Source organism: Boleophthalmus pectinirostris, unplaced genomic scaffold (genome assembly GCF_026225935.1).
Source record: "Boleophthalmus pectinirostris isolate CB_2022bp ecotype Guang Dong unplaced genomic scaffold, ASM2622593v1 HiC_scaffold_8, whole genome shotgun sequence".
NCBI classification, from domain to species: domain Eukaryota; kingdom Metazoa; phylum Chordata; class Actinopteri; order Gobiiformes; family Gobiidae; genus Boleophthalmus; species Boleophthalmus pectinirostris.
In genome coordinates this window covers 4,050,189-4,060,513 of record NW_026571515.1, presented here as the reverse complement: position 1 = coordinate 4,060,513, position 10,325 = coordinate 4,050,189, and positions in this window count along the sequence as shown.

Genomic DNA, 10,325 nt, shown 5'->3' with positions numbered 1-10,325 from the left:
CCGCGCCTCCTCCTGGGTCTTCAGCTCATAGACAAAGTGGAACTGTCGAGAGGAAACTGGAGCCAGGGCTGAGAGAGGAGCAGGGACCACTGTTAGACTAGTCATCTCACTTACTAATCGGAAAAATGTTTCTTTGTTAACCGCATGGCTGCTGTCAACAAGAAAGAGCTGATCTATGTTATAATGTTGTTTCCTCCTCATAAACAGACCTGGAGTTGTGTGTTTTGCATATCTTATTTTTTAGTTAAAGCTTTGATAATTCAGTCTTAAAATTATATATTAAAATCCTTCAGTACAATTTGTCAAAATCGTGTTATGTACAAAACTGTAAAGTTTGGTGTGTGTAGGTGCTACATTAAGAGGTGATCTTTATGTCCCTGTGGGAGTGAGATGCATAGGCCTATAATGATAACAGATTTTCCTGGACGATTAATTGACCAAGAATTTATAGTGATAAATGATAATATTCACATTTCGAGACATTTTCAACTAACTAATACAACGACCATGGAATAAAAAATGCAAATACAAACTTTCAAAGATCAATGAACTTTACTTTCTAAAGAACATTTAACACAGGAACTGTAAGACAATCAAAAACAAAAGGCCTAAATAAAATAGACTTGTTCACATAAGAACAGCCTAATGTTGTCTGGCTCACAGCGAGGACTTGCTGCACTTGAATAAACCATTTGTTGAACCAAACCCAACCAAAACAATAAATAAATGGATTATTAAATCTCTGTAACAAAATTGCCTTAAAAGTTATTTTAGTCATTGGAATATTGTGGCTCCTCTCTCTGTGCGTGAGCCTCGTCATTTTGGTCTTGAAGTGTTTGTATGAACCTGCGACACATGATTCTGTTTGCTCTGAGGAAGCCTCTGTCCTGTCTGGTGTCGTGTCGGTGTTTTGTGGGATTTCAGTGGATTTCGGGCTCTCCCTGGGGCTAGGCTAGTTGTGTCCATTGGGTATGGTCATTTCTTCTCGTTTGGAATTTGACGCATGTGACCATTGAGACGTATCTCACTCACTCATGTTGATTTGGCATCATGACTTGTTTTGTCAGACGGACATGAACTGTTTTGGTGCTCTGATTGCGGCGCTATCTTGTGTTGCGGCTTCATGTTCACAGCACAGACAGCGGTGCTTTCTGCACTCAGCCTGTACGCGCATCTGCTGTGTCGATAAACAAATAATCCTTCTAGTCTACGCTGACACGTTCATTCAAGCATCATTACGCTAAGAAAACGACAGGAGTCAGAGAGCGACAGAAGCCTTTTGATATTCAGACTCTTTGGTAGAGAGAGAGAGATGAGGAAAATAAACAAGCATGAAAATAGAATTGATCACGGCCGGAAAAGTTATCGAGCTCATTAAAAGTTATTGTATGAATAATTGATTTATTGATTATCGTTACAGGCCTAGAAATGCATTTTGAGAAGTCACATATAAATCTATGGATGTAATTCCATCAGAGACAGAGACAAATAAAGACTTAAAGATCATCTATTTAAACTAAGTTACAAATATGGCCCACAAGTTTTATTTATTTGAAATATTTGATAGAAAACCTGCAGTAGATAGTCAGATGCAGTACTTACCTAATGATCCCACTGTGAGCAGAAATAGTGCCTCCATGATCCAATCTTCTTGGTCTTGTGATCCTCGTTGAATCCTTGTTCAGGATTTATATGTTATACAGCTTGACTCTGTTTTGACTTTATGCAAAACACGTGTTTGCTTGACAGGAGTTACATCTGTATCAGGTAGCAGAATAATTGACCGTGACAAAAGGCACAGTTGAACCAGTGTAGGTAGGAAACTTTATTTATTTCCACAGGTAAAATTAGTTTTACAAACAAATAAAGACATAAAATTGTAGTTCATAAGAAATAAGTGTCCCACAGTGCTGATCAAAAGATCACACTCAAAACACTCAAAACAAACTAAATCATTCCATCCATCCATTTTCTTCCACTTTATCCGGGGCGAGGTCGTGGAGGCAGCAGTCTGAGTCGAGAGTTCCAGACTTCCCTTTCCACACACTCTTGCTCCAGCTCTTCCAGGGGGGTCCTGAGGTGTTTCCAGCTCAGAGACATAGTCCCTCCAGTGTGTGCTACAGATGTCAATAAAAGAATAACATGAAGAATGAAGGACTCATTTACAGCTTATTGAGACAATAAACAGCTGCTGGGATAAAGCAGTTTTTAAACATTTAGTTTTGCATCTACGAACCAGGGACCTTTGCCCAGATGGAAGGAGCTGCCTGGAGCACAGGGACTCAGGTGCTGCTGAGGGTCTCTACTCACTTTACTGGACCTTTTAACCAACTGGGAAACAGTTTTGTTTTTGTTAGAGAGACTGCCACACCATGAGACCAAACAAAATGAAAAACAGATTCAGCTAGTTTGTTTAAGCCCAGTTCGATCACAGTGATGAAGTCTTTAGAGGGTCAATGAAGAGGACAGCACAGTGGTGTTTGGCATCCAGGAATTCCAAAAGATCATGTCAAACTTTAAGAGCTGCAGTTTTGTGCTCTGTTGTTTCTAAAACCTGAGGAACATACAGATATTGGATGAGATGAGAAACTCTTAATTGTCCATTTCTGAAACATTCTTGAACTTTTGCTGAAATAGGTAACTTGAAGATTGTTCAATAATATTGATAATTATTGGGTCAGCACCTTCAATCAGAGGTAACATACGGCTGATTTCACTCCTTGTTTAGCTGCACAAAATCATCTCATCTGTTCTAGTTCCAGCTCAGTCAGTTCTTTCTCTTCAGATTGTGTTAAAACAAAAGCTCAGATTAAAGTCTAACTTGAGTAACAGAGCTTCAGACAGAGCAGTGCCTACATTAACATCACACCTCCAGGGGATGTTGGTGACATCAGAATCTTTTTGGTTTGTTTGTTTGATTTTTGTTAAATATTGCAGAGGACGACCCCCAGAACCCACCATAAATGCTCTAAATAGTGCACAGTCACAGTTAACGGTTGATTTAAGTTTATCTTCCAAAATATGAAGGTTATTTAGACTTTCTGTGGTGTGTTTAATGAAATGATCCGATGAGAAACGTCTGAGCTAAACCAAGGAGCATGTTTATCCAGGACTGTAATCCATCCCAGACGCGTAGCATTCGGCGGTGCAGGCGGTGCGATGCACCGGGGCCCACGGAACTTTGAGGGCCCATCGCGATCTAGGACTGGCCCGTCTCCCCAAACTCCGTACAGACGGTGTTGGCGGCCCCCCTTAGAGGCACAGGCTGTTATTATTGCTATTTTAAAATTATTTTGATTTGCGCATTCCACTTCAACCTGAGGGCACAAAGTTTAGTGCCCGGACCAATGATATCGCAGTTTCTGTTTATTTAGTTTAGTGTGATTGGACAACTGTCCTGTCACTCACGTCAACCTGCTGCGTCAACTCATAGCTGCATCACGATTAGTGGCAGCGAGCTACTTTATTCTAAACTTCCACATAGGAAATAGCGAGGAGAGAGCCAAAGAGCGTACACACTGACAGACCCGCCGCCGGGACCCGGGGCTGTCGCAACCGCTGCTGGGGCCCGGACATTCTGGGTGTAAAAGTTTGACCTGAGCATTGTGTGCAGAGGCATAATTCTACCTGGTGTCCTGGTGCTAATATGGACTGGTGTAACTTTCAGATTTTAAGTAGGATTAAGACTAATTTTACAACCACTCGTGCACTCGGCTCCCGGACCTCGTGTCACGGACCTGACTGGACCAGTTTCATCTCTTCATATTGGACAATAGACTTTTGGAGACAGAACCAATGGGACAGTGGGTAGAGGAAACACTCTGCTTCAGTCTCTGGAGAAGGTAAGAGGCTGGTTTTCATTAGTTTGCGGTAAATCTGAACATGAAGCCTCACAGGTAAATAGTGTTATAGGCGAGTTTCATTGTTGACAAAAGCGCGCGTTGCATGCTGGGAATTATTTTGTTCAGCGCCAAGAAACACTTATTCAACATGACAGACGGAGCGAAAAAGCACGTAAAGGGTATTGATCCCGGTTATTTATCCACTTTAACGGCAGAGGACCCAAGACCATTTGACCAGAAATTGGTCATAAGCATCGACGGACGCCAAATCACCCTTTTCAACCCCGACAAAAGGTGGACCAAACTAAATTTCTGGTCAGAATCGCCAACTACCTGGACAAATATTCACTTTGGCGATATCCACAATGACTTGGTGGAAACTCTGAACTGAAAATGACTTCTGTCAATACTTTCCCATAAATCATTGCGGCCAACAGAAGATGCCGCACCTCAATGTATTAGAGATGCGCGGATGGGCTACTTTTTCATCCGTAACCGCATTGCAAAACTCATCATCCGCCCGCTATCCCTTTGCAGCCACAGTTTTTGACCAGTTTTCAAAACCGCACCCGCCCGCCATCCGCTCGGTCCCCTCCCCGTTGCTCCGAGTTCAGAGTTTTTTATTTGAGTAGTGAAACTGCCACCTGCCTGAATTTAATTAAAATATTATTTTTCGTCACGTCATCCGCCCGACACGCGGTTTAGCCACGGAGTCCGCGGCTGTAACCGCCATCCGCGCATCTCTACAATGTATATATAGTGCACCATCTATTGGGAAACACCGGAAATGCAGGAAAAATAAAACTAACAAGGTTTATTATTGTAATTTATTCAAGTTCGGCGGGCCGGATTAGAAGGTTTAAAGGGCCACATACGGCCCCCGGGCCGTGGTTTGCCCATCCCTGGTGTAGAGAAACTAACTCTACAGCTTAAGCCTTTAGATAAATCTACATTAAGACTTAAGCTGTAGAGTTAGATCCTATGGAAAGTGTCGCACAGGGATGGGTCGAGATGGCGTAGGCTGGAGGTAGGGGCCCAGCGCCAGATTTGCACTGGGGCCTTGCACAACTACGCTACGCTACTGATCCATCCATTATGGAAATAACTAAAGGCAGTGTCGACATTTGCATCATGATGTGAGTCAAATATCTACAAACAAAGGCTGCCTCATGAAACTGCCTTATCACGTGTGATGATGAATTGTGGTTTGGTTATTTCTGGTGTAGCACAATGGTCCTGTATAGAATTTGCAAACACAGCCGTAGGATATTTTGAGAGAGATTTCATTAGAATCAAGTCGACCAGAGACGACTTCTTAGGAATTGTATGGGTTGGGCTAATTGTAACTTAAAATATAATAGTGTAATCCATCAACCTCACCAATTAAAATCTAAATCAGGGGTGTCATTCATTTTGGTCCAGGGGCCGTATCCAACCTACTTTGATCCCAAAGGGGCTGCTAAAAATAGCAATAAATTCAAATATTTGTGCAGAGAAACACAAATCTATTACAGAAATCTTTAATTGATGAACTCTTTCTTTTACAAATATTATAAACAACCTGACACTTTAAGAAAAATACAATTTCAACACAATGTTTTAACATTAACTTGTCTGCAAATAGGAATAAGTGAATTTTTCTTGGAAAATCCTTCACTCTGCTCCACTTTTCTCATGTTGGACATTTTTCTGATGAGGGTGTCACGGTCAACAGTCAAAACGATCGTCCTTTAAGAGCGTTTGGAAAGAGACAAGTCTTCATTTGTGCTGCTCTGGTGGGAGGGGCCACGTACAGAGACGCTGGAGACGCTGCTGTGATAAACACCACAGAAAATTAACAAGATTTTAATAGAAAATATAATTAAAATATTTTAGTAGAAAATCAGCCGAGGGCCAGATTAAAGGTCTTGGAGGGCCGGATCTGGCCCCCGGGCCGTATGTTTGACACCCCTGATCTAAAGTAACAACTGCATAATTGTCTTTGTATGTAGATTATTTTACAGTATTTAAGTTTTTATGAGACTTCAAAATTAGCATTGGCATTAGTATCGAGACACAGACTTTTCTAAAAACAGTGTGTCTGCTCAAGTTTTCATCACATTTGTGAAGTGACACCCGCCCTCAGCTCGGTGCCCACTGTCTTATCTTGAAATATTTGTTCATTTTAGTGTCACTCGGCAAAAAGCCCAACTGGACAGGAAGTGGAGAGGCTCCCAGTCACTACATCTATTATTTGGTATAATTCTTCAATCTCCTTCTTTAGATCTAATTCTTTTACTTTCAGTTTTTTCCTTTTCCATGATGAATAGGCATGTCCCCTAAAGCTACATTTCAGCGTTTCCCACAACATGAGGGGGTTTGAAGAACCTTCATTATATTTAACAAAATCATTAATGAAAACTTTTGTAAATAAATAAATTCACCATCTTGTAGTAGCATTTAACAGAATTTAACCCTATACAATTATGGTCTGAACGTAATTTGTCTTCAGTTGATATTGCTGTAACATTATCATGGAGATTGGAATCAGAAAATAATCAATACGACGTCCTTGATTCTGTCTTCTCCGTGTGTATCTTGTTAGTTTAGGGTTTTTAATCTCCAGATATCAGTTTGGTCAAATGCATCCATAATGTTATTAATCTTTTGTAAAGACTGAGAATGGTGATTTATTGAAGTATTTCCTTTTCTTTCACTTTATTTTTTATTTTTTATCTAAGGCAACATTAAAATCTCCCACTGTAATAATTTCCCCCTGTTGTTCCAATAACTTATTACCCATATCCCATCAAAAAACAAAGATTCATCTACATGGTCCATACAGATTCACCAAACACATTCTTTGTGTCTGAATTGTTAAACTAAGAATAAGCCAACGTTCTTGAGGATCCTTTTCTACTGATCCTAATTGGAAATTAAAATGCTTCTTTACCAATATCATAACACCTTTTGAGTTACTGTTGCCATGTGAAAAGAAAATAGGACCAACCCACTCTTTTTTTCCATTTTTCTTCGTCCGTATTTGTCGAGTGAATCTCTTGAAGGCAAAACATGTCTTGTGGTTTACTCTTTAGCCACATAAATATAAGTTTTCTCTTTGTTATCTGCAAGGCCATTGCAGTTATAACTAATTATCCCAACTTCATTGTCCTTAGTTCCATAAACCATGAGGCCTCAAAGTGTTCATTACACATTTTATTATCTCATTATCTCATTTTCATTATCATTAAAATAAACTTTGTCATAACTGAGTTCTGTTTCACAACTACATCTAATAAACAAAATATATAACAGGACAAACATAACAAAGACATACAAACATACAACAGAGACATACACATCCCCCAAAGTAAGAAAAACAATAAAGCATTTCCCATTTTATCCATTGTCCAGTCCCAAAGTAAACTGAGTGGCTCCGATCGTCTTGTTAAGTCCGTAGTCGTTACCATAGCAATGTCACGATGACGTAATCACTGTGCGACTTTGTTAATGTTCATCACATCTGTACAATTCAACATTCACATACAGTTTATCGACTATGAGGTGAACTTTCTGCCCTTTTTGCCTGAAGGAGTTCATAATTGGAACTAGCTTATGTCGCCTTTCAACAACCTCGACGGGATATTGACTTGTCATGAAGAACCTGGTGTCTTTTAACTTTTTAGTAGATATTTTCAACTTTAATAGATATAAATCTCTCTCAAAATCTCCTACGGCTGTGTTTGCAAATTCTATACAGGACCATTGTGCTTCACCAGAAATAACCAAACCACAATTCATCATCACACGTGATAAGGCAGTTTCATGAGGCAGCCTTTGTTTGTAGATATTTGACTCACATCATGATGCAAATGTCGACACTGCCTGTAGCACTTCATCTTTTCATCTTTTCCCTTGGAGCTAGTGAACTTTACAACATGAAGATTGTCCCGCATGCTCCTGCAGCAGAGATCCAGCAGTGCCGACTTTAGCTTCTCATTTTCAGTTGTCAGGCTACTAGTTGTGTCAAACCAGCCACTTGTTTCTTGTTCCTTTTCCATCTCCTGAATTTACTTGCTGTTGAACTCCACTGACTTTTCACCTCAACACAACATCATTCTTTAGTTCATCCAAAATGTCCAGTTTTTTAAAGTTGTTCAGCCATCTCCTGCAACATCTGACGGTCTGCAGGGGTAAAGGTAGTTTGTTCATCAGCCTCGGAGGAGGACAGTTGCTCACAAAAGCCTTTAGATCCCCTCTTTGACATGGTGGCTAACAATGGTTACCACTTCGGTGTCTCCTCTTCTCAAAATACATGCATGTGCGTAAAGTTAGTTTCACCTCCACTAATCCACCAATGTGGTTGTCCTTCGGTTAAATTAACCTTAGAACAGGGTGTTTTTTTCGTAGATTAGATTATAAAATGGGAACTACTGGGAGTCGATCTCAGTGTGTGTTGCTCCCGGCAGCCATCTTCACTCTGACAGTCACTACATTTACCGTACACACACGGAGAATTTTGTCCCAGACTACAGCAGGTCACAGAAGTCAATAGGTGCGACCAGGAGGATACGAGGCGTTCAATCAATCAATCAAACTTATTTATAGATCCCGTTATAACACTCAAGGTGACCAAAGTGCTTCACATTAAAATCAATACAATATAAATCATACAAAATGTGAAACAATGACATAAATCAAATTGTGCAAAGTGTCTCTACATTACTGAGTGTTAAAAGTCAGTCTGAATAGAAGAGTTTGGAGCCTGGATTTAAACAGGACAAAGTCTGTGATGATGCACATATTGGAGGGCAGTTTGTTCCAGAGTCTGGGGCCAGCGACAGAGAAAACTCGATCACCCCAGAGTTTGAGCCGGACTCTGGGGACTTACAGCAGAAGCTGATTGTTTAATAACAATAATAATAATGCATCAGTTTTATATTGAGCTGTTCTGGACACTCAAAGACGCTTTATAGAAGATTATTCTTTCACCACCAACATCACTCACAGACACTCCACTTAATGTGGGTGAAGTGTCTTGCCTAAGGACACAACAGCAGTTTTTGTGACTGATTTTCCCTGTGGTCCAAGTCCTGACCAGGTCCGGCCCTGCGGAGCTTCTGCGATCTGACGGGATCAGACTTTGATGAGCTGGTACGGTCACGACCACAGCGGATTGTCATTGCCGGTGTGTTTTAATGCATTTACTCTGCTGCATGTTGCTCTGTGGTGGTGTCTCTGCTCCGGGGTCACACATTCTCACACTCACCCCGACACCGAGCAGGTGCTGTCTGCTGCTACGTTTGTGACGCGGGATTTGAGTTAAAAATGCTGCACCTTCCGGTCACTCTAATCTGACAGTGTAACAGTACTCTTACTCGAGTAAAAGATGTGCTTCCTCTTCCCACTGTGAGTCTAAAGTGACAAAAGCTTTATGTTGACTGTATTATTATGTCAGATATAATTGACTTATTCTCACTTTGTCTCTACACTAGATTTTGTTTACTATGTTCATGTTTTGTCATTCTAGTTACATCAACTTTAAATTATAAATCAGATGTTACAGACTGACAGTTCCCCTTTAAAGGGATAGTTCGTTTAGTTTTTTCTGACATGAATCTGTATGTCATCCCCATGAGCAGCGTCGTGCATCCACACTGACTTACCCCCGACAGCGTCCGGTGAGCTGAGATACTGGCTGTTTTTGGTGTTGATGAAAGTCGTCCGGCAAGTTGGCTGGGGACATTAAAATAAAGCGTTTTTCTTCTCAAAACAATATGTGTTCAAAAGAGAGATACATTTGCATCACAAAACCCTAACCCTCAAAAAAGTCAGACCTCATAATTAACCTCATAAGTCGAGCTGTCCCTTTAAGTTACTTTTACTTGAGTAGTAATTTCCCCCACAATCCTTTTTTACTTTTACTTGAGTAGTTTCTTGCAACATCTACCCTGTGTTTCTACTGGAGTAAAATGATTTAAATGAGCTGTATGTGTCCTGAGCTCTTACTGTTTTAAAAAAGGAAATACAATCACAACTGGTTAAAGGTTAAGATTCACTTTATTGTCCCTGTAGTAAAATGTGTCGTCTGCATTTGACCCATCCTGCAGAACCTCTGGGCCAAATCTGCAGATCTTGAGCTGGTCTTGGTCAGGACGACCTCAGCTGGAGGAGTTTAACTATGGTGCATGTTTTGGGTTGATGGGGGAAGATCTGTGGAGAGGAGGACCCCTCCATCTGTAACAATGTTTTAAAGGTTTTATTGAGCAATATTAAACATCTGTAACTAAATAAATGCAAGATAGATAAGTTTAATACTGGACTGTGGAATATAACAGGTAAAGAAATTACGTCTCCATGGTGACAGACTCTCCTCCTAAAAATGACACAGTTCTCCTTTAATTTTGTGGCAGTCCAGACTTTATGCTCTCTGTGCTTTTGAAAACTTTCCTTTACATTTGGCATTTGAGCCAACCTGATATTCTGTGTCTGAAGATGGAGAAA